The sequence below is a fragment of the Geospiza fortis genome, unplaced genomic scaffold, assembly GCF_000277835.1.
Source record: "Geospiza fortis unplaced genomic scaffold, GeoFor_1.0 scaffold12, whole genome shotgun sequence".
NCBI lineage: Eukaryota > Metazoa > Chordata > Aves > Passeriformes > Thraupidae > Geospiza > Geospiza fortis.
The window spans coordinates 1,564,433-1,590,275 of record NW_005054323.1 but is presented as its reverse complement, the minus strand read 5'-3'; positions in this window follow the sequence as shown (position 1 = coordinate 1,590,275).

The window sequence follows — 25,843 nt, the reverse complement described above, 5'->3', positions numbered from 1 at the left end:
GGAGATATGAAAAGCAAAAAAGATTATTCTTTTAAAAAGTTTATACTAGAGGGCCTAACAATATTATCCACACAGGTATCAGTTCTGTATTGTTTTAGTTGTGCTCTATTAAAAACTTCAGTTGGAGTGCAATATTTTCCTTGTGGGTCCAGGGTGCTGATTATTTGAATTAGTTGTAAAATCAGGGACTAAGCCTGGAAGTGATGATTTCTTCCAGACACAGATGTGGAAGTATTCAAAGAACGATAAGTAGAATGATTAGAAATTCAGATCTTTTCTCCCAGGGCTTTTAGAGAAAGTAATAATTGTGGTTTTTCTGACTTTCTCTGTGCATATTGAACTTAGAAGAATGCTAAATTTGTAATGTAATTAATAACAATTTTCTTATAATAGAAATGTAACTTGACAAGGTAATTGAAACATTAGCAAAGAATCACATTAAATTTATAAGAAACTTACTGCATTTTTCTTAGAAGATGTAACTTCAAATAATGAGTGAATAGCTCTGTATTTTTGTCCTTTCAGCTTGTTGTACAATTACTGAAGTTTTTCTGCACATCTGAAAGTCAGTAGTATCTGCTAAGAAGTTTTCTTGCAATATAAACAACTATTCACCAGGAACCAGACAGAGATCATCAAACTTCAGTCCTAAGGCTCAAATTAGTTTAAGCAAGGTTTTGGCAATAGAAGATGTATATAGGATTCTAACTGGACAGTAAGAATATCACTTGCTAACTAGTGCATTTTACAGAGGAAGAATGAAACAATTTGTCAGCTTTAGAAAAAAAAATTAAAAGCCCATAATTTCTTCAGTAGCAGGGAAAGGAGAAGTGGTTATTAAAGAAAAACAGGAAAGCTGTGTATAGATCAGTAGGGCCATTTACACAAATTCTGCCAGTCCATTTAGGATTATTGGGTGCTTTATTTGACCCAGAGACCCCATTCATCATATGAATTTGCTCATCTGTTTCGAAAACAGAATGCCTACTAACCATTTTCCTGTGCTTTGATGTATTTGTTTTCAAAGTATTTCTTTTAAATTGAGTGAGAATCAAGCTTAAAGCACACAGTTCCATAACAGCATTCCTTGTAATGAGAGACATCTTTTAATGGAAAGTACTGCCCTATTCAATTAAAAACATACAAAGTATAACCCACATATATAAGTATGTAAAAAATAGAGCCCTTTCATTTATTCTTCGCTAAGCAATGTGAAGATGCATACCAAAATGAAACGCGTACACACCAAAGAAGTTATATCCCCACTAGCATGAAGATGGCTCTTGGAAAAAGGTGAAATACTGAAAAAATCTGATATAGGAATAATAGGAATCTGATAAGGAATAAAAGCTATCTAATATTAATTTGGATCTCTAACAGCAATTATTTCAATCTCCCTTAAACTTATATTCCATGATAAACTTAATAAAATCACAGAATCAATACAGAATAAAGTTGAGCACCTTGGGGTTTGATATTGCAAAATTTTAAGGTTTTTTAATTTGAAGTTTTTCAGTTAGTATTTATGAAATTACAAGTGGCAAGTTGTCACAGACATCTTTTATGAAAAATCCTTTCTTTAGGATTTTTCCTCCTGAGAGGCTGAGAGGCCTCAGGAACAAAATGTAAACAATGGTTATCTGCTGCTGTGGAATGCAGTTGGACCCACAAGCCTTTGTTATTCATTCTTTCTATGCTATTCTTAGCTAGCCTTCTGATGAAATCCTTTCTTCAATTTTTTTAGTATAGTTTTAATATAATATATATCATAATATAATAAATCAGGCCTTCTGAAACATGGAGTCAGATCCTCATCTCTTCCCTCATCCTAAGACCCCTGTGAAAACTGTCACAGCAAGTATCACATCATGTTTCAGTGGTAGCAAAGAAGCTGTATGTATTAGGAGCAAGAAATGCAAACTATTCCCACAACCTCTGAAATATGACTAGATTTTCTTTTAAAATGTTGGTCTTCTATTCTATACTGCACAAACTGTGATTAATAGATAACAACAGCCTAAAGAGACACAAAATGACCAAAGAATCTTTCATTTACTTTCTAAGGATATTATGTACAAAAGTATGCATCATGTCACAATTGGCGTTTGAAAATATATTTTAGTCTCAATTAATGGAAAAGGAAACTGAGGTGATAGATTACAGTATACTTTTAAGATTACATTTTCAGCATTGCATAAGATTATGGTATAAAGGGGAAAAAAACCCTCACAAGCTGTTTTTCTTATTTTTTATTTTTACAGACATCTTGAAACACAAGAAACAGACCACAAAATACAAAACACGTCAGATCCCGAAAAAGTGTGCCACATTTCATTAAGCATAAGCTGTCTAAATTGCATGCTAAGAATAAAGTGTTATTGTCAAAGGGAAAGTTCAAAAGGAAAACACATAACACCAAATTATATAAAGAATGTTTATAACTATAGTGGAAGATCACAGTCACAATAATTAATCTAAAAAATATTGCAGCCTAGTTTATTCCATGCAGTGTTCTTCAAATGCATTATGTGTCAAACTTACTCTACAGTTCATAAAAGCCATCTGTCAACACTTTCTTAATGACATTTTTGCTTTTACTCTGTTCAGAGACACAGGGGCTCCAGAAACATGAAATTTCTTGGAAGCTACTGACTGAACACCATGTATTTGGTGACTTTTTTATCCACTGCTAAGTTTCAGATTTTACCTTTTAGTTCATTTCGTTCTGCTCAGTTTCTGATGGCAACATTATTTTATGTCATGTCACTTATGCAAAGAAATGTTATGTGACTGTCCAAGCTGCTTGTTTCTTGACATTGAGGTAAAAACCTGTCATATATTCTGATATAAAATCAAAAAGAAATCACCATATCTTATTACTCCTAAATCCATCTGCCGTGAGATATTTTAAAAATAAAAATAACATTATTCCAAGAACAAAAGGGATACTAAAGAAATTTTGCCTTAGTCTTCTACAGCAACACATCTTCCCACACCTATCAACCGGATGTTGTGCAAGACAAGAATTAGGGGAGCAAAGTCCTGCTGTAAGTAAAGATCAGGTGCATTATTACCTGAGAAACCTCAATATACATAAGTCTCTGAAGTCTGATGGAATTAATCTCAGAGTCCTGATGGAGTTCAGTCATGTAGTTTCCATGCCATTCTCCATAATACTTGAAAAGTTATGGCAGTCAGGTGAAGTCCCAGGGGAGTGGGTAAATATCTTACCCATCTTCAAAAGGATAGAAAGGAGGACTGTGGGAGCTACCACTCTATCAGCATCCCCTCTGTGCCTCAGAAGATCCTGGAACAGATCCTCCTAGAAGCTGTGCTGAGGCACAGGGAGAACAGGAAGTGATCAGAGATAGTCAGTGCAGTTCCACCAAGTGCAAGTCCTGCCTGACCAACTCAGTGGTCTGTGATGGATTTACATTATTTGTGGACAGTTACTGATGTCATTTACATGAAAGAGTTAAAGATGCCATTTATCTGGACTTCTATAAGCCTTTGATACAGTTCCAGAACTCAGAACATGCTGTTCTCTAAATTAGAAAGAGATGGATTTGATGGATGGATCATTCAATGAATTAGTGGTTTAGACAATTGTATCCAGAATTTAGAGGTAAGTGACTCAGTATCTCAATGGACACTGGTAAAAAAGGGTGCCCCTCAGCAGTCTGTACTGGGACCAGTACTGTTTGAAGACTTCATCATTTACATAATCAAGGGGATCAAGTGCACCCTCAGCAAATTTGCTGATGGCACTGAGCTGAGTGGTGCTGAAGAACTCAGAACTCCTGAAGAACAAGATGCCATCCAGAGGGACCTGGACAATCTTGAGGACTGGGCCCATGGGAATCTCATGAGATTTAACAAGGTCAAGTGCAAGGTACTGCACATGGGTCAGGGCAACCCCTGGTTCCAACACAGGCTGGGGGGTGAAGGGATTGTAAGAAGTCCTGCCGAGAAGGACTTGGGGATGCTGGTGGACAAAAAACTTGACATGACCTGACAATGTGCACTTGTAGTCCAGAAAATCAAACACATCCTGGGCTGCATCCAAAGTAGCGTGGCCAGCAGGGAGAGGATTCTGCCCCTCTGCTCTGCTCTGCTCTGCTGAGACCTCAGCTGGAGTGTTGCATCCAGCTCTGGAGCTCCAAACAGAAGAAGGACATTATGTGGCTAGAGTGAGTCCAGAGGAAGCCATGAGGATGATCAGAGGGCTGGAGCACATCTCCGATGAAGACAGACTAGGAGAGCTGGAACTGTCCAGCCTAGTGATGAGAAGGGTCCAAGGAGACTTCATAGCAGGATTTCAGGACCTAGAAGGTCCTGTAGCTGTAACAAAGAATGTTTTTACAATGTGTGTTGTGAGGCAATGAGACAAGTTGCCCAGAGAGGTGATGGATGCACCATAGCTGGAAACATTCAAGGTGAGGTTAAATGAGGCTCTGAGCAACTTGATCTCCCTGCAGATGACCTTTAAAACAAACTATTCTATGATTCCATGAAATTCAGCCTTTTTTCCCCAAACATACCTCTATAAGACTCTAAACATGACTCATCAGATTTCAGGTAAACTTACTTCAAAATATTCCACAAAACAAAGCAATCAATAATTATAGAAGAAGCTTCACATATGCAAAGGAGAACAGTGATTTGGAAAATATTTGCAAGAAATAGGAAATCAGATAAGCAGAACCAACAGTTTATGGATGTATCTACTTCAGTGTTTTGCTTGGATCAGGAGTATGATCTTGAAACAAATATTGTCCTTGTCTCCATTTATATTTTGGTTCATATGATGGAGCACTCCTGGAACATGCGGATGAAAGAAGCCCAGAGGATGCATTTCAATTGCCTGAATTAAAAAGACTATGCTGCAGTACAAACATCAAGTTCTCAATATGAATGATTTCACTCTAAATTTCTAGGTTCATGCTGATTCCAGGACTAAAAATCCCTGGACCAAGAGCAATGGAACAAGATGTTTTCCACAGTTCTTTATGGAAAATTCCTTTTCCAATTAAAATAAAAGCATAAGCCACTTTTACTTTTTTTAATTTTTTTTTTTATTTCTGGGAATGCTGAGTGAGCACAATAAACAGATAAAACATGTAATGCCTTCATAATAAAGGTTATATGCATAGCATCCATCATATTTACTGAAAACTTGTTTCACAGAAAGTTTACCAAAACATCAAATGCAATACACACATTTTTTTTAGGAACTCCTTACAAAATAGGTATATCTAATGAAGATATTTAATGAAGAGACACTTAGAAAAGTAATGGTTGAATTGTGCAAAGAAACAGTAAAAGAACAAAGGAAATCTGAATGCACCACAGTTCTAAAAAAAATTAGGATTTCTGAACTTCAGGGATAAGAGTAGAAGACAAGGAAAATGAACTTATAAATGCTTGTTTTCTCAAAAGAAGTACAATCCTGGTATTGATATTGATAGTGGCAGAACTGGAAATTAACAGATTTTTTTAAAGAAAAACAAATGGCAAGTAAGCAAATATTTCACAAAAGGACAAATTAAAAATATCCTTTAATTGAATACGTGTATTAGAGTTGATGACATTAATTAGCCACAAGATGTAAAAGAATGCAAGCTTAAAACTTTTATTAGTATTGCTTTTTAGTGCTCTTTTACAAACTTTTTTATCTTTTTTCCTACATTCTGCTGCAATGTGCAAACCAGTGTTACTATTTCTGGCTATTAAATTATCCAGATTTAAAATATTTGGGAGACATCCTCCATTATTAGATTTACTGAAAAAGACGATATAGTTAAAGAACTAATTTAATGTACTATTTTTCAGATCTTGAAAAAGCTGAGCTCATTATCTACACAAATAATCACAATATTTCAATCCCTATTTATCTTCTATGCACTTACCTATATGGTTGGGCTTGCTGCTGGATATGTAAATGTCTGAAAGTGCCTACTATTTGATAACCAATCATTTGAGAGACTCAAATTGAAAGCTCAGTTTTAGTGTCAGTGTTCTTTAATGGTTTTACAAATTATATGGACACAGGAGTCAAATATACAATAAGAAAGATTGTAAATGATAGCATTTTAATAGATGGAGGATTCTCTACCTAGAATGGGGTAATCCTAATTATATCTGCAAATTGGGAAACAAGAGGGTGGACCACAGCCCCACAGAAAGGTTTTGGGTCAACAGAAAGTTGAATATGAGTCAGCAGTGCCCTGGCAGCCAGGAGGGTCAACCATGTCCTTGGGTGCATCAGGCACAGCATTGCTGGACAGTTGAGGGAGGGGATTGTCCCACTCTATCCTATGCTGGATCTCCCTTTCTGTGAGTTCTGTGTGCAGTTTTGAGCTCTGCAATATAAGATGGATGTCAAACAATTAGAATGTGTCCGGAGGATGGTGATGAAGATGCTGTAAGGCCTCAAGAGAAGGAATTCTGCATAGGTTACTTGACTTGTTCAGCTTGGAGGAGTAAAGTCTTCAAGAAGCATCTGTGTACTGCTATATGATATAGTTTTAGTTTGCTGTCTTTGGAGAGGAGCAGAGAGTTGGATTTGATGATACCTTACTGGTCTTTAGGCAATGAAGACCAATACGTCAGCAAAACACTTCCATAACCTAATAGTTAAACTAATAAACAGGAAATTAATTCATTTAATTACAGGAAATTCTAAAATCAGAAGAGTTCAAACTATTTAGTTTCAAAATTGCCTCACCTCTTTGAAAGTCACAAAAGACAGTTAAAGATATTTGGGTAAATGTCTAATTTTTATGTCCAAAATTATTGTGGACCTAAGGCATAATGTTTCCCGTTTCTTTTTCAGATGGGCAAGTGGCCTATTAAATTTTATGGCAAGAATAACAAAACACAATCTTTGAAAAAGTTTTGAAATGAAGCAATAGTAGAGGAAAAAATTAATCCTAGCACTTTGTCTGAATAGAGCTGGCAGAATTTAAAAAGTGTAGCAAAACCCATATATTATTTTTATAGCAGAAAGTTGGATATACTTTTGAAAGAAAAATTTTCAGTACTATTACATATTTAGATTGGTTTAAAGCTTTGATTTTGACTGCAGTTTTCCAAACAAGATGGTTTGAATTTAAATTCTTGTCTGTATTCTGATTTCACACAGATTTCTAACAACTGTTCACATAAAATAGCTTAGACCTCCTAAATATCTTAACTTTAAAATCTTTTCAAAATTATGATTTTTTTAAAGGGGTACAACTATTTATTTTATCTGAAAAAAAATATCTACAATTCTGCTACAATTAGGAAACTCTACATAACGTAGCCTTACATCGTTGTTCAAAAACCCCCTCAGATGGTTTTGGAGGTCTTTTGATAATCACTAGTAATTTTTTTTTCTACCTCCAAGTTCTGTATTATAAGTGTTGCACACCATTTTAACAAAAATACCCCTGTGTGGGATGGGAAGTAAGGTAAATAGGAAAAGAGAACTAGCTTCTGGATATTACTTTCTCCTTTGAGGTTTAAATAACCTGTTGTCATCTGAAAGTAAGCAAAATGACTATTCATGAGTCCTTGAGCAGGGCATCCCATATATGCTTAACTGAGATGGGAGTTGTGCATCTCATTTAGTTTACTAGCCCATTCAGGCTAGTGTAGCTCACAGCCCACTCATCAGTATACTGAAAATGTTATGTCCATTGTGATGCTCACTGAAACACCATGTTTAGAAAACTACCCTGTTTCCTTTTAGAGACCTCAGGAAATCTTCATGAGCCCTTCCAGTACTTATCAGTTGCAACTGTCTCTTATTTTTTCATTAGCTTGATAAATATGTCAGTTGCTGAGCTCTTGTCTTACACTTATCTCTCCATCAAAATGCCTCAAAGAGGCATGCTACATTACTCAAGATCCAAGGACTTCACCCTGGGTACAAGGACTTACAGTTTCTTTATACACTTTTGTCAGTCACCATTCAATCTTGGCCTCTGTTGCATCTGTCAGGAAATCTGGAAAGTAAGCAGTGGGCTTCCTCCTAAGGGATAAAAAAATATGAGTTCACTTGTATGCCCTATCTAGCATTAACTGGAGAGAAGTGAATTCAGGTATATACCATTACTGACTGTCCCTATGACTGACCCATGAGTGAATAAGTCCATACCCTGTTAATAAAAAGTCCTCAGTCTATCATCTTTCTCTGATCTACATCACAGTATGTGCTTAGAAATCTGAAGAAATAAAGTAAAAAGAAAACATCAACAAATGAACTGTGTCAGATTTTCCAAAATGTGGTTACCTTGTAACAGTATGCACATTAAAATTTGTGATGCATTACCTACTCAGCTCTCCCGCAGAACACATATTTTTCACATTTTTATGACTCCTTCTGTTCCCTACTTGGAAATAAAAGTTTAAGAATTGTAATAGGGAGGTCTTGAAAGCCAAACAACTTTGTCACGTGGGAAGATTTACCTTCCAAGGCATTCCTTGACAATGAAATCTAGATCTCAGCATTCTGTAGCAAAAACACAGCCAGGCTCAGAAAGAATAGAGGTCAGGGGAGGGCAAAATTTGGCAGCATTAGGCTTGCTCAAGTTACTAGAAGGAAACAGTCCCCAACTAAGGAAAGGATCCAAACTTCAGCAGTTTAAACTTCTCAGAAATATAATTAAGTTCTACATCAGTAGTGATTTGTAAGAACAAAGAATCCAAATAAATCCATTTAGAAATAAAACATTTGGAAAGTATTTTTTTTGTTCCACATTCCAGCAGAAATTAAAATCTTAGTAATATGTCTCAGAAACTTAATGGTTCTGCAATGACACATTATGCCACAGAAAATTTAATGATCAGCTATTTCAAGGCAAACAATAACTCTTATGTGAGTTCTATAAGTGACAAACTCGAAATTATGCTTACGTGTTACAAAATGTAACTATGGGCTTTAAGCTTTGTTATGCATTATCCCAGGGAATAGTCTCCTGTAAGCCAGAACATGACACAGCTGATTAACAAAAAGATCACTGGTGTAAAAAAAAAAAAAGTTGGATCTGTGAGAAGTAGTGGCTACAGAATAAAGACGAATGCAGTGAAGAATCCCCAAGCTCCATCCTTATCTCATCCTCCTTCATCTGTTGTATTTTGTTGTACAGAAAGCCTTGCATAGAGCCTAGTTGTAGTTCTGAAACCACACGTTCATAATACATACTAAACCAAAGGGCATGTTACTCTGTTATCAATGGATTCTCTGTAGCCCATCTAGATGCAAAAGTGCTGGGGAAAGATTATTCAATCGGAATATATTCTTCAACAAAATAAAACTCCCAGTTTCTTTGGGAATTCTACATAATTTAAGTTGGATGTTAGGAAGAAGGTCTTCACAGAAAGTGTGACTGGGCATTGGAATGGGCTGCACAGGGGGGTGGCAAAGTCACTGTCCCTGGAGGTGTTTAAGAAAAGACTGGATGTGGCACTCAGTGCCATGATCTAGTTGACAAGATGGTGTTGAGTCAGAAGTTGGGCTTGGTGATCTTAGAGTTCTCTTCCCACTTAATTGATTCTGTGATTCTGTGATAATCCTTCTATCTCAGATTACTAAGTAGTGAAATGTCTGTCAATGGCTGAGGCTGAAGCCAAGGAGTGTAACTAAAACACCTTAGTAATGGTAAATGTATCAATTTTTCATAGTAAAGGGTTCTTTTCTCTGGTCATAATATAATGTAAGAATGCAGAGCCTTCTCATATCTCAGGCATCTAACAAATAACACACTCCAATTCTTGGCCCACATGCTCGCACACACAACTTTCTGCGAGCCTAGAAAGTCAGCCCCCTAAAACACAAGTTAGAATTTAGCCTTGTTGTTATCACACTTGCAGAGAAAGGGGACATCTTATTCTTTCTTGACTGATGTTCAAACAGGCAACACTACCATAATATTACTGAAAATCAGTATTTTATCCTTCAGCCCTCCACCACAAAGACTCTGTTTATCTTCTATCCCTATGTTAGTTTCTCAGTCACTTCCTCCTAGCACATTCTTTTTCTTTTTTTTCCTCACAACTTTTCCACTTAAGTCATAACTGTTTCCATAAAGCATCATCATTATTCTTCCCTGTTCCATGAAAACAGAATATAAAGTTGACTATAACATAAACAGCAGATATTCAGCCAACGCCTTCTGTTGAAGTAGTCCAGTAAAACCTATATTTAGTTTATTTTTTCAAGTCAGACAAAAATCAAGATTTCAGGCTCTTGCTTCTTACTACTTTAGGAATGCTTCATCACATCTTTGACAGCTTCAAAGTCACCATCCAGTTAGAGGAAGAAACATAAAGGAAAGCCACAAGTGCTGTATTAATATACTGCTTGTGGTCTCTTCCCCTCATCTTTTTCCTCTAAACAGATCTAATTTTCATCAAATCTTTGATTAGTAACATACCCACAAAGGGATAAGTTGCCTTTTTAATCTTTCTTCAAACTAAGAGTTAGTGTCTGAGCAAGTGAACAAATACAGCCAGGGAGCAGAGACTCCTTCCAGGTCTACACTGACTGTGGACAGCCCCTCACTTGATATGGGCTTTTAAAAAATAGATTTCTCTTTGCCTTCCTGCTAAATTTCAGGCAAAAAAACTTATCTTAAAGCATCTCATGTATTTTGTCCAGTAAGATACAAGAACAAACGAATAATTAGGTCCAAGAGAATAATCTGCAGTTACATAATGTCCAATTACAGTGACACTGCAAAATTTCCTTGCTGAGAGCACAGAATATTGGATTTTCCATTGTGGGTGGTTTTCTACAAACATACTAATGAGCTAATGATTGTATCAAAAATTGACTTGTTTCAAATTAGATATCACTGTGCCTCCTAGAATAGGCAAAACCTAACTCCAGACAATGATCTATTCAGAAAGAAATCATAATTTTTGTCACAAAAATATTTAAAATCTACCAACAAAAGATGAAGAACCTTGAGGATAGTCGCTAGCTTAATTTACTAGGCTTTACTAAAAAAAATCTGCTTCTTACAGGTCATTGTGTGTTTCATTGTTTCTTTATGGTTTTTCTCTTAAAATTGGTAATTTTTGACATATGCATTTTATAAAGGAATTACACTCAGAATATGGAACCATTGTTTAGACAAATATTAGCAAACACAGCTGCTATTGTTAAAATCTCAGGGAAAATAAACATGGGTGAGTGTGGTGTAATGTGTGGTGCAGGTGAAAGTAATGCTGAAATATGCATCTCCCCTAGAAAGGGTGTGCAGGCACAGAGGTGTTGTATTGTGTTCCTGTATGTTCTGTTGTACTGTTTTGTACTTTGGTTTGTTACAGTTTCCCCCTGTTGAAATGGTTCTGCCCCTGTTGCCTCCTCCCTCCTCCTCCCCGTCAATCTCCTTACCTCCACCCCCTGATTCCTCTGAAACTGCTGTCATTCCCTCAACCCTTCCCCAGTGTCCTGCCTGTCACTCATCAGCCCGTCCCTTCTCTCTAGAAACTTCCACCAGGGTCCTCAAATGATAGGTTCTGGCACCGGGGTCCCTCCCCTGAACCACCCTTATTGGTTCCCCCAGTTGTCTGTGTTCCCAGTCTCCACACCCACGTATACCCCATTGGTAGACGGGTGGGCCAGTCCCCTGTATCCTCCCCAGTTTGTAAACTGTTGCACAGGTCATCTTGGGGTCTTCTCTTGGTTGGCTGGCCTGTGTTGTGGGTTCCTCTGATACCATCGTACAATGAACCCGGACTTAACCCCCGACAGGAGTCCGCTCCTTTACTTCTGCTATCATTGTTCAGTGCCTCATCTATGTAAAGCAAGAACCTTAGCCACCCTCCTGGCCTCCAGAGGAACAGGAGAGTGTCCCCCGTTGTCCGCTGTGCTGGAGCGAGCTGGGGCACTCCAAGTGGACACTTGGCGCGGCACAGTGGCACAGAAGGGAGCATACACATTCTGAAGTGGGGCGTTGTGAGGCACTCTTAAGTACGTCTATCTGGAACCCCACGGTATGTGTGCAGGCAGGGCAGGGTAGGCCGGGCCCGGGCCCGTCGGAGGCCGTGCCCACACCCAGCCTGGAGCCCTGGGCTGGCCTTGCAGTGGCCGAGTGACCGCAGGTCCCACCTGGGGGAAGGGCCCAGGAGGGCCAAAGCGTATTTCAGCCAAAGGGTATTTAAACCAAACGGTACATAAACCAGAGCCTGCGGTAAGCACACAGCCTGACCCTACCTCCTCTTGGAGATTCTATCAGCTGAACACCAGTGGAACCAGCGCTGGTAACTATATTTATTCTTCTCTACATCTTTTCTGTCTTTCTCTCTTTCTCTTTCTGCTTCTTCTTCTAATTCCCTTTTCTTAGAGTTTTGAGTAACTTAAAATCAGATGGGTTTGGAATTTGCTAAGTTAAATAGGCTAAATTAGTGCTTTGTGAAGTGTTCAATGTTGATTGAATGCTGCTCTAAACTTTTGGCAAAGTTCTTGGATTTTCTGAATTGGCCAGTAAAATAATATGTTGTTTTAGCTTCTTGAGAATCTTTTGTCAGTATTTCTCCCTGGCATCTAACGCAGGATACATGAAAACTGTAAACTTTTCTAATAGTCTCATCAAAGGATTTTTTGGGGCCTTACGGATGTGACTACAATCCCCAAAGATTGTGTAATGGGGGAATATGTGCATGTGAACATGTTTGTGTCTGCATATGTGACTGTGTGTCTGCATTTTAATGTTATTTTGTTTGTCAGGTATTATAGTTCATCTGTTATATAATTGCTATTGATCCTGAATGTGTTGTATACTGAGTGCTGATCCATCATACCATTCACAAATTAATGAAGTGCTTTGATCCTAATTTTGCTTTAAAGTCTGTAAACTAAGTAGCATTTTCCTGTTACAAGTTATTCCAGTGAATGTTATTCTCAGCAATTGTCAGCAGCAGATTTGGCCTTATTCTAATGAATCGCTTGCATACGTATAATTCTTGAAAGATTCTGAAGCTTCTGTTCTTGTCTTTCCTACCCTGAATCCCAACCTTCTGTGTAGTCCTGTTTTTGTAAGAGAAGATGAATTTTGTGCAGTTAGTTTCAAATCTATTTCCTTCAGTTTTGCTGTTTGAATCGCTGATGTTGGAGATAGATAACTAATCTCCTCTTCAAAAGCTGCATTTTGCCATTCGCTTTATTTCCACTTGACAATATCTCTTGATGGATGTTTGGGATAATGAGTAGACAGGGTCGACTGATGAGACAGTTAAAAGATGGTTTATTGTGAAATCAGTCTCATGCAAGGGTGAGACCGTAAGGTTGTTACATTAGTGCATACCATCACATCAGAAGCCGTACATCAGAAGTTGTTATAAGTCTATTTTCAATGTCTTTTTAAAATTTCTTATCCAATCAGCTACTTCCACAAGCTCACGAGCATTTTAATTAACCAATTATTAATTGCTATGTTTTACACTATTTGCCGCAATGTATCTCTTTTTATCCAGGCATATAATTCTACAGAAACTCACTGGTGTATCTTCTACTTTTTTCCAATTCTATAAAAAGTTCTATTGTTAGATTTTGTTTTCTACTGTCTTGCTTAAAGTATTTATTTGTTTACATGAGACATATTCCTGCTTGCTTAAAACTTATTTCTGCTTAAATGACAAATCTTCATTTTTATTTCATGTGTGTTTCACTATTATGTTCTAAACCTCCCAGCCTTCTCCAAGGTCTAAGGTCAAACACTGTATCCATCTCTGTCTCTGAGCTTGTATGTTTGAGGCCTTGGGAGCTCTCTGTGCTTGCATTCCCCACAGATAGAGTTGCTTAAAATTGAGGCGAGAGCAGAAAAAAGCATAAGAAGGTGAAGCAGGGTAGTTGAGAGAAGTTTCTTGACCAGGCATGAGAAACAGGTGATAATGGTGGATGATTATAATTAGAATTGTTGCCAGCACAATATCTAAATCTTACCAATGCAGAGTATGATTAACAACTCTATTATCTATTTCTACAGATTGTAATATCTTGATTATGAGACTGTTTAGTCATGAGCTTCAGTGACACCCCCTTGCTTTCTCATCTTGGAGAAGTCTATGTGTGGCTAGGTCTGCTTCATCTCAGATTTGGTCAATGGTGTATGTCTAAACAATCATAAATAGGTCAGGCTAGAAGTGTAGCCCGACCTATTTACAATTGGTTTACGGTTTTCTTGCCTTACAGAATTCATAAATGTGAAGCAATGAAATACTTACATAGTTACTTTAGGATATTATCTCCATGTTTGGCTGGATCTTAACTCTTTCACTCAGCCATCCAAAAAAGTGTTCCCAGTCTTCAACTGCAGGCGTCCCTGTGAGCAAGGGGCAGGGGAGGGGATGAGGAGGATGTGCACCCAGAAGCTGCCTGCAGCCTTGAAAGACCAGTTTGCCCAGTTGGTCCTGTCTCCAACAGTATTTTAAGTTCTTTTGCAGGCCAGTGTCCACCTACAGTGAGTTGCTAATACCTCTGTTCCCTCATTTCTGGAATTCATTAATTATGTGACCATCCAAACATATCCTCCTGCAATACTGACTAGGTGTTCTTTATCTAGGACAACTCATACTGCCCATCTGAGACAGGTGCATGGGAGAGAGGGTGGGTGTTTGGTGGGAGGGGGGAGGAATGGAAGGTCCTGATTATTTTTCATCACCATCACCAAAGGGAAGAGGCCCAGAGATTAAAGGGAAGGAGGCAAAAAACATAATGTATGTTAAAATCACAAATTTTATGTACAAGATTTACTCATCTTCGCTCAGAAAACGAATTTTCTGTGTTACAACTGACAAACTCTCCAGAAAATATTCACTGCTGAGCACCATCACTACTTCAGGAAGCACATATTCTTTACCATGCTTGAAGATCATGACGTCCCACTTTTAGAAGAGCAGAAATTTTTGTAATATGTGTCAGTACAAATATTCAAAAAATGAAAAAATTGAATTAAACTCTTTTAATGTATAAAGCCTATTTGCAGTCCATCTTCTTAAGCTGACTGAACATAAAGAACACTGACAGCTATTGGATCAGGGACTTAAGGCACACCTACACTAGCTTTCTTGTCAGCCTTTTAATTCTCCTTTAAAGAAACTTTTGATTTCACTGTTTTTTTACAAGAGAGAAGTTAGGCATTTTAGCCTCATCTCTCATAAAGAAGCAACATGAAGTATAAGGTTATACAAGTTAGTTTGCTTAAAATAGAAATTTATATTTCTGTAATATAAATATTCTGAGGCTTGGAGACACAAAAGTTTCTGAGACAAAATAAAAATCATTTTGACAGAGCATAACAAATTTTTCTCTTTAACTAACTAAAATCAAACAAAAAGTCCACATCCTAACAATACCAGATAAATAAAGGAACTGGTGTTGAATCATGGCAGGACTTGAATTGTTCCTCACAAAACCAATGTTACGTAAATTTATACATAATGTTCTAATATGACTTTATCACCTTAAGTTATATTAGTTTATCTGTTAATTTTTTTCCCCCAAATTCAGACAGCTGAATTCCTCAGGTTAAATCTTAATCCACTAGTTAATTCTCAAACATAGAGTGGTATTGCAGAACAGAAAATCTTTGCTCCATTTTGATCTTTTTTAATTAGGTAGGCCAGCTAATTTGTAACTCCTGTTGTGTTTTCTGTTTTAGCAGCATCCTAAATTGGGAGATCTTGAAGATTGTGCTGTCATGTAAGGCTTCCAGTGGTACATATGTTTCTAATGTTCAGTGCATAATTTTATGACAAGACATTTCAGTTGTTAAAAATGTCTAGAGCAAGATGTCTTTAAATAGTAGGCATTTTCTTGGTACATTAATTTTCTCACACTCAGAAGCAGAAAATGTAATAGTAGCTGTCATTTAGTGCAAAGCTCTGTTTACTTTTTAAAGCTATTTACAGCTTAAATGTCTTGTTCAAACTGATTAGCTATAGTAGGATTTAAAACTTTTATACGACCTATTTATTACAGTTAATATGTTTTTCCTCAGACTATAGTTCATGAAATCTGTCCCATCAGCATTAGGACAAGAGTTGAGGTTTTGTTTTGGTTTTTTTCTGGCTACACCTGATAAATATAAGTCAGTGGGATTTTGAGAACAACTGAAATGAAAAACATAAAACCCTAACCTACAAGTAATGCAGTGGCTGTGGCATTTGCATTTAATCCCTTCCCTTCACATTTACAAGCAGAGAGAGCCAGAACAGCTTCCCAACACAATACCTCAACAGTCACAAACCCATATCCTCATCTATAATTCATCTTGGCTAATAATATGCTTACTGACTGACATGATATCCAACAAGCCCTTCACAATGTGGAAGATCTAATTACAGAGGCCATAACATTGTTACTCCACAACTAAGAGATTGTTTGAGAAATATTCCAAACATGCAGAGACATATATAAATAATAATAAAAAAATCCCAGGTTTTAATGTAAATGTAGACTAAATCCCCCTTCCAAAACAAGGATGAAAAAGCATTAAGGGAGGTAAAAATTCAGTGGAGAGAGGCTTTTTTACTATTACTGTTGCAGACAATATTGATCATTAAAATGTTGTTTCAAATGCCATAGACTTCCTTGGTAATATTACCTCAGTCTTTTCCTCCTATTTTGTCCTTTTTCTTCATGCAATCCAGGCAAGTTTTGCTGCATCACTAAAAGGCCCTGATACCCTTGAAGCTGAGATGACTAATTGATGTGACTAGGAAAAAGGGGAAGATTTAGTTGGGTTTTCTCCATGTCTTTAAATGCATGTTGTCCTTCTGCAAATCACTTTCTACCTTACTGTGAAAATTGAGCTTACTGGCTCTCAAATTGAGTTAGAAAATAATGTATTTCAGGAATGGCTTTTAACCACAGGATTGTAAAAGGCAGTTGACTATTATCTTTCCTTGTATTTTACTCCTGAGATTGCAGAAGAGTTATTTCCTCTTATATACACATTTCTAGCTGACACTACTTCCTGTATCTCTGTACTGGGAAGATCCGTTGATTTACCAGTACTAGAAAGAAAGTACAGGCATTTTATAATCTAATTTACTGTTGCTAATTACTGTGTTATGGCTGTCAACAACATTAATGTAACATCCACACAATTTGGTGGATGAGAGCAGGATCATTTGCACTCTCAGTCATGCCACTTTGTCAGAGGTTCTATGGACCTCTGACTTCCAGCAGGCAGCGCTGAACAAGAGCTAACCCTTTATGTACTGAACTCAGCTGGTGCAAGAGTAGACTTCTGTAACTCTTCTCACAATAGGGCACCTGGCACACTTCTTACAACCTACGTCAGGCACATTCAACACCTTTGGCAACCAAAAAGTTTGCCCACATGCATCTTTGTGTGTTTTCTCCATTGTTTTTAACTGAATTATCAAAAGCTGTTTTGTGGCACACAGATTCCCAGACTTGAGCAGGTTTTCTGTTTTACTTTTGAGTTATATTTTTCATTAAATCAGCAAAAAGCAAAACTGAAAGCAAAACTTAATTTTCTTTCCTTTTATGTGGTGTATATCTAGAAGAAAAATGAAACCTTTCAGGAACATGGGTCAAATTCAAAATGTTTTAGTCTTATGTAGAATTAATACTTTCCTTTAGTCCTAGAAAAATAACCATACTTTTTGGGGTACTGAGTGTCAACAGCTAGAGAATCAAAAACTTTCTGTAAGCAAAACTAAAATTATGTAAATCTGAGCCCAGTTTATTGTTTTGCTCAGAAAATTATGCTTATCTATGGATGCCAAAGGGTTTGCCAAAACTATCAGCATACTTAAGCATGGTTTGTTAATAATCTTTAAAGAGCTCTTAGTGGATGTGGACAGATACGCTATCTGTCCACATGTAGGATTACAGGAAAACTGATTTAGCTTTTTGGGTTGAAATGAAGCAATCAAGACAGTGATTAATGGCTTTTTTTGTTTGGGTCAGCAGAAGTGTAATGAAAACACAGTAAAACAACACAAGCAGAAATGGGCATACATAACAGACTGTAAAGGAAGTGCTCCTTATTCTTACCTTAAATTATATCCTGTTTCCAATCTGAACAGTAATGTTGGAACAGAAGGTGCTTGAGAGGTAAAAAGGACTTAGGACACAGACTTAGACTTCAGTGACTTGCGGTCTAATGACAACTTGCTACTTAGTATATCCTTACCTTGCATGGTGCAATTCTTTGGCTTAATTTATGCTGCAAATAGATTTTAAGTGACACACCAGTACAACTACATGTTGGAACTAAAACTGATGATGCCATGTTCAACCAGCCTTCCAGCATGTGAAAGGCTATAGATTTTGACCAGCTAATTCATTCCAGTCAGACTATTATTTTATCAGTTATTACTGGCCAATCTCACGAAACTTGTCAAAATGACACTGGACATGCTCACATAGGAATATTATTTGCTTTAGTTTTCAGGCACATCAAACGTGAAGCAGAAACTCTGAGTACAGAATGCTTGCACTTGGTTAAGCATTTTCCTAACTTGAACGAAGATTAAGATGCTGTGACAGTTCAGAAAAGTACAGTGTCAGCTCTGATCCACCTGTCCTGACTCATGTTACCAGTTTGATTACACCTATTTTTCTTATATCATGAATGTTACCTTTGGTAACATAACCTTAGGGTTATTTTGCATTGGCCTGTGAAAAAAAAACTTAATTAAAAATAGTGTTTTGTATCTGACTGAGATTTAGCACGTCAGCCCAGTTCTGTGTTCTGTCACTAGACATGAATGGAAATAACATGAGGAAAACTTTACAATGCTTTTACTTTTCATCTAGAAAAATTAAGGTTTTGGTAAATTTCATTTGAGTTTTTTTTTTTATCTGAAGATAAATATTTTAGTTTAACTTGGGCTTGATTTCAATCAGTAAGTCTACATTTAATTTCTGGTTGCCCAAAGTGGTGGTCTTTGATGTAAGACATCAGTTAGATGATATATGTGGAACTTTTTAACTTAAGGGAAGGGATGTTCGAATCCTCCCACTAGTCTGGCATTCATTCAGGCACCTGAAAAGAAATTATTCAGATACAAAGGAATTACCATGTGAATAGTGTTTCCACACAGTTTCTGCATATGCTGTCCTGCATTTTTATCAAGACTGCAAATATAAACCAGCGTGAGAAAGCAGGTGCTATTTTCCTCTGTCTTTTGAGCATTAGCCTTTCCCAGCAGTAAGCTCTATGTGCTAACTGCCACAGCAAGGCACTCTAAAACCAGAATCTTTTTAAATTTTTTTTTTAAGGTCTGGGGCTTTTGATCCAGTTTTAATTAAGGGGCAGAACTTTTAAATGAGAAGAGGCAGAAAGCAAAAGCATATGATTCTTAATATTTTTAAGAGCATTTTGAGGCAACTGTAGTATAGAAGGAAGAATCTAAAAAGTTTCTAAACTATTACAATGTTTCAGTTTGTCTTCGCAGATTTTTGTTTGCACAGAATGTAGAAATGAAATACCTTTGAATTATTTTTGACTTTCAGTAACTCATCCGTATTCACTTATTATCTCTGTTTCAAGGTCATTTATACTATGAGAAATAACGAAAATATTTTCTTCCTCATGTAAGTCAAAAAGCATAATAGAAACTATATAATTGTGGTTAATAAAAATTACCATTATTATTAAAATAGCCATTGACTTGAAAATAATCCACTCTCTTCCATGGAATTACTCAATGATCATTAAGTTACATAATCAAACCACACAGGGTATAGTATGTCTGTTGCACAAGGCATACACCTAGATATATATAGGTCATTCAGCTAAAATTAAAAAACAAAGAGGAAACCAAACAAATAAAAAGAACAGAAAGAAAAGAGGAAAAAAAGGAGAGAGAGAGAGAGAAAACACCATGGATTTTTTTTTTTAGAAACCCCCACAAACAAAAAACAACTGTAAACTTTTGGGGGCAAAAACATGTCACATAAGAGTGGAAAAATAAAAAAAAGTAAGACTACTGCCAAAAGTAAGGGAAAATGAGAAACTACTAGTAAAGTTAAAAAAAGATAAAAGTTATAAAGGGAAAGCTAAAAGCATTTATTTACACACTGTGAATTGAAGATAAATATAAACAAGACAGAAAGAAAAGGCAAAACAAAGATGTCCAGTGGTATGCATAGGATCACAAGAGCAATAAGTGTTCCTAATGCCTGTACATAGTTAGATGTTTCATTGTGCTGCAATCATTTAGATTTCATGGATCTGGAAAAAAAGATGTAAAATTCAGCCTGTCAGGCAAATAGCATTTAATCTCTTATAACCTTACCTGGATTGTCTTTGCTTTCACCCATCACCAGTCATAATCAGTGTCACATCATTAATACAGGAGGCAGTTTTCATAAGTATTGCTCCACTGCAAACATAAAATATGATTGGAAGTAATTACATTTATCCTGTTAAAGTAACTTGGGTATTTCTTACATTCAAATACTGAAAACTCAAAGTTTAACCCAATTGGATTTGCAAGTGCTTTACAATCAAGTCCTGTGCTGGCATCACAGTGCTGAGCTAAAGAAAGTCCTAATGAAACAGGATATCCATTAGGTACTTTCCTAAACATGATGTTTGACAATGAAAAGAAAAGGCAAAGGTAAATGCAGGAATTAACAATTAGTGAAAAGGTGTAGAAGTAATAAAATAAGCAAAAAAGAGGAAAATTATGTCTCACATATAAGCAAGGTTTTGTTGTATAGCATATCATCAAGGAACCTATAATGGCTGTCAGGTGCATACAATAAGGGAAAGGAATTGCAGTAGAAAAAACACTAATTTCTTCAAATTTTAATTTGTTAAACCATTAGGGAAAAGAATACTTATGATGAATGTAGAGGGAAGATCTGTATGCAGACATAGGATAGCTAGAGAATTTGTTCCTTAAACACTGTAGTTTCAAGCTCTTGAAACTGAATCCTTGGTGTTTGAATTGACAGTTCAAATAATTCAGTTTTTGACAACTGCAAATGTACATTTCCACTGCATATTACTTGTCAGACAGCAACCTAATTTCAGAATAGATTAAAAATAGTTTCTTCAGAATAGCTACAAAAACCCAAAAATTAACTGAGCTTAAGAAAATTAATCAGCCAAAAGACATTAAAATAATATTGTATTTCCTTAGCGTGTAATATCAATCTTATAATATGTCTAGGGTGGTAACATACAAAGGAGAGAAGTTTATGACCACTAAGATTCGTCATGGCACATGAAGAAAAATAAAAATTGTCTCCATTACACTAACCCCTACTTAAATAAAAAAAAAAAAAAAAGATCACCATAACCTGAAAAATATGCATGGATTAATTTCTTCCCAAATTAAAGGGAAACCCCCACATTTTCATGTTTTTAAACCAGTAGTTAAATGTAAAGAGTACATACTACCTCATCAGATAAGCCAAAAAGGACTATGAAAATCATGGAAAACTGTGGAAGTCTTTAGTTTAGTTTTCACTGAAAAAGGGGAAACCGATGTTCATGTACCTGCACTACCTTGCACTAAATTCTTGTCACAATGAGGAAGTTAATCTTTACTTTATTCACCCTCACATGAAGTTGACTTGGCTTGAGTGAAAAACTATCTTTTTTTTGAAACTTGAAATATTCATAAATATTCCTGCAAAATTTAGTTTTTCGTAAATAGAAATTTGTTCATTAGTCATTCTCATGTTGAAAATTCTATTCAGCTCTGCTTGTGTACATTGATTGCCAGTTAGCTTCAACAGCCATAGAATTGTACTTGAAACATTGTTACTCAGTAGGAATACAATTGTTGAAATAAGAAAAATTAAAAGCTGGTAAATAAAATCAGTTGTCAAACCTAAAAAAATAGGGCCTAGGAAAGCTCCACTGAAGCCAATGATCAGATAGAATGTTTTATCACTTAAATGTGAAATAGCCATTAAAAAATTAAGCTCCATTGAGCCTGCCCTGTTCAACAAAACATTCATTCATGTGCTTAATTTTTGTCTCAGAGGAATTGACATATATAATAAATATTTCTGGAATTTTAAAATAAACAAGAACTAAACACTCTGTTGATGTGGGTCTTTTAATATTAGATAATGCCATTATGGCTTTGATATTGAAAATGTGAAATTTGTGGTTTCAGGTCAGGAAAAAATAGTAAACTCCCCAAAATACAAAAAGGCAGTATCGAGAACATTGCAGAACTTTCTGTGGTGTTTTAATCAGGCATATAAATTAGTTCATAGGCTTCATAGATATCATCTATATCCAAGAAATGCTATTTTCATATTTTCAAAAATCTGTTAGCTTGGGACACAGGTGAGCAAATTTATTTATATACATTAGCATTTCCTGCTCAAAATAGTCATACCTCCTTGACATTTAAACAATTTACATCAGCCGAAGATATGGCGCAAAATAACCATTCATTATTTCTCGTAACTGGGGGAGGGTGGAGGGGAACTACAATAATTTCTACAGGGCAGCTGAGTTTCTGGAGAATTTCCAAAACCCACAGAAAGTACCCCCTTCAGTCACTTTTTTCTGAATGGTTCCTTGCAGAGGCATGCAAGCTTTGTTGAGCTACTGAAGTATATTACCAGAAATTATAGTGTCACATATTAAAAAAAAAAATAGAGTACATTACTGATTCAGAGTTAGAACTTTTTATAAAACCAATATTAGAAGCTCAGAATTTTAGCAATACACTGCTATACACAGTTCTGTAGCTTATTATTTTCTACACAAAGCCACTTTAAAACCTCTCATATGCTTCTAATATATCACTTAGCATTACGCAATCGCCACTTCCTCTTCAGTTTTAAGACAGTTAAGTCTTTGAACTCTTAAAACTACACTGTTTTGACAATTTTTATAAAACCACAGGGAATGCAAACTATTTTTTGCTTACCAGTCACAAGCATTAAAAAAGTGCTCTTGCTACAATTTCTTCAACTTAAAAATCTTTTAAGTTACTGATGGGTCAGGCTTAATCTTTGTTTTTCAAGTGTTCTTGTCAGATAAGGTAAAACATAGGAACTTGCATGGCAAGAATATTTTCTACAAACTCTGTTTGCTACAAACTCAATACAAAGTTGAGTATTGAGTCTTTCCTCCCTAAAGCATACATGTATGCTTTAGGGAGGAAAGAATGATATACATGGAAGAACAGTAGGCAAGAATTGTGAGGTTATTTTGCTTGTGTTTCACTCTGTAAAAAGTATTCAAAGCATTGACAAATGGAGACAATATTAGAAATAATAAAGTCTGCAGATATTTACCTATATAAAGCATCTGTGATGCACAGTGTGCACTTTTTTGTTTCATGTCAATGAAAGTCAACGTTTTGAAGTTCCTTTTCTTTCTGTTTCTTGCCAGAGAAATAATAAAGTTCACAAGACAAAAAAAAAAAAAAAAAAAAACCAAAAAAAAACACAAACAAAAAAAGTCCATATTAAAAACAAATTGCTTTTGATAACTGTTTAGATGAAAAAGGCAAAAAAGACACTACTGACGCTGGTATTTCATGTAACTGTTGAAAATGGAATATTAAAGGTCTTGTAATGGGAAAAGTACATTATCAGTGCAGGTAAAGCACTGGCAAGGCACTGAGAAAATAACTGCTCAAGCTTTCTGATTACCAGAGCTTTACTTCATAGACCTTCAGATTAAATTTTAGGACCTGCTGTTCATTAATGATGAATGAAAGAGAATTCAACATTAGGCCTATACTTTCTTGGCATTTCATCATCCAGAAATGATCACTCACTTTTGGTGAACTTTATCTCATATCCTGTTACATATGACTGAATTTAAATTTGTAACTGCTTTTTGACTAAATATTGCAAAGTAACAAATTCTTCATTCAGATTTGTTTGATATAATATTTTAAATTCAAATGAAGTCTGGAAGATGACCTTAGCACAATCTCTTGAGAGACAATCCAAGGCATGGAAATAGTCTAGGGAACTGCGACAGTACAGAATGCAAAAGGCTGCAGGCATTGCATGGGATGATGACAAGAAAATCAAGACCAAAAGCAGATGATGCATTTCAGATGAAATTTTTTCAAGTAATAGCAAAATACTGGCAAAAGGTTGAAGGATTCCTAAACATAACCATATTACACACTTTCAGATCAAAGAATATTGTTTCAGTGGTTGCACAGAATTCAACATTTGCATTAGGGAACATTTGCAACTTAGGGGAAATCTTGCTGTTTTAATACTTTGGTAATGCCAAAGATTTGCAAGCAATTAAACATGAAAGAAATATGGTACATTGAATATTTATATTACATTTTTATATTAGAAAGATGTTTCTCAACATAGACATCAAAAGAAAATATCAATAGTTGCATTTAATCATTCTTTCAAGATCTTATTAGTGAAAAGTATTATAGTTACAGTTAATTTCACATGTTTTCTTAGTACCATTTCTAAAATCTGTCAATTTGAAACAGCATTTAAGCAAGTTATACTCTATCTACTTTGTGTATATATTGAAAGAGAATTTATACCATCAGAGGTATAAATAGTAAATAATGATACTACTAATAGTAAAAAATGATACTACTAATAATTTTAATGGATCACAAAATGTTTTTATTTGTGTATTTTGTTCCTTAGGACATATGATAGTGTCTGTAAGTTGGACGCAAAATTGAAGACATATTGGAATATCAAGTAATTTTTTGATATCGCTAGTAATCATGATCTAAATCCATTTTAAAAACATACCAGCTGTTTTGTCAAAATTAGCCGTGATTTCCCTTATAATAACTCTTTGAGAAAAGTTTAAGAGTTGTCTATAATGTTTGGGTAGCTTCTTCTAATAACCACTTTTCCACACAGTGATGGATTTCTTGATAAGAAATATTATATTCATGATGATAGTAACTAAATGGAGAACTAAAGGATTGGCTTCTGTCATTGCACTACTGATACGTGCATTTTACTGAATATTAATAGTACAGAACATCAGTTTCCACTTGTCAGTTCTTCATTTATCAGTGTCTGATTCAAGACTATCTCCTTTTAGAAGGTTGGTCCATGGAGGCAGGTAAAGTCAACAGAAACTGGGCTTAAATTTTCAAAAAGCACTCTAGTACTAAACACTTTAGAAAAGACCAGCCCAAAATTAACAAAAAGTAAGGCAAAAAACTCTTTATGCCAAAGAGAATATGAGGTTAGTGTATATACTTTTGGCTTTAAGCTCTCTTATTATTCTTTTCCATATTTAAAACATGATAGCAAGATCCTATAAGCTGGATATGGTTTTCAAAGAAAAAAAAATGGGTTAACTTGAGGGAAATACTCTAAGGCAAATGTCAATAGAAAGACTACATGTAAATAAGTAAATATTTACTTGAAAAATAGTTAGCATGGAATTAAGTATGATGGTGAAGGGCTACCCACTAAATCAAGGAGAAAGGAAAATGGAAAATATAGATTGATTTCTGATATAATATCATTTATTCTGTCCATGTCATGCATTATAGAAATAAAGAAAACACACCTTTAAATCATAGAATCATAAAATAGAGTTGAAAGAGCCTACAAGTTTCATTAAGACCAAATTCTGTCCCTGTTGGGACAACCCAAATAAAGGCCCATACTATACAGTATTCAACTCCAAAAGTAGTTGATGTGTTAGCTTTTCACCAGCTAAGCTTTAAAAACATGCCTTTTCATTGTGAGAGACTTGAGTAGTGCACTTTTAGTAATTTGATAAAATGATGTTTCTGCACAAGCTCAGAAGATGACCTGTGAGTATTCTTTCTTTTCTACAGAGCAAGTTTCAGTCCTAGGTCTGCTGCTCTTCTCTCTGTATCCTCACCAGCCAGCACAGAACAGTAGGTAATCTACTGCAGGAAT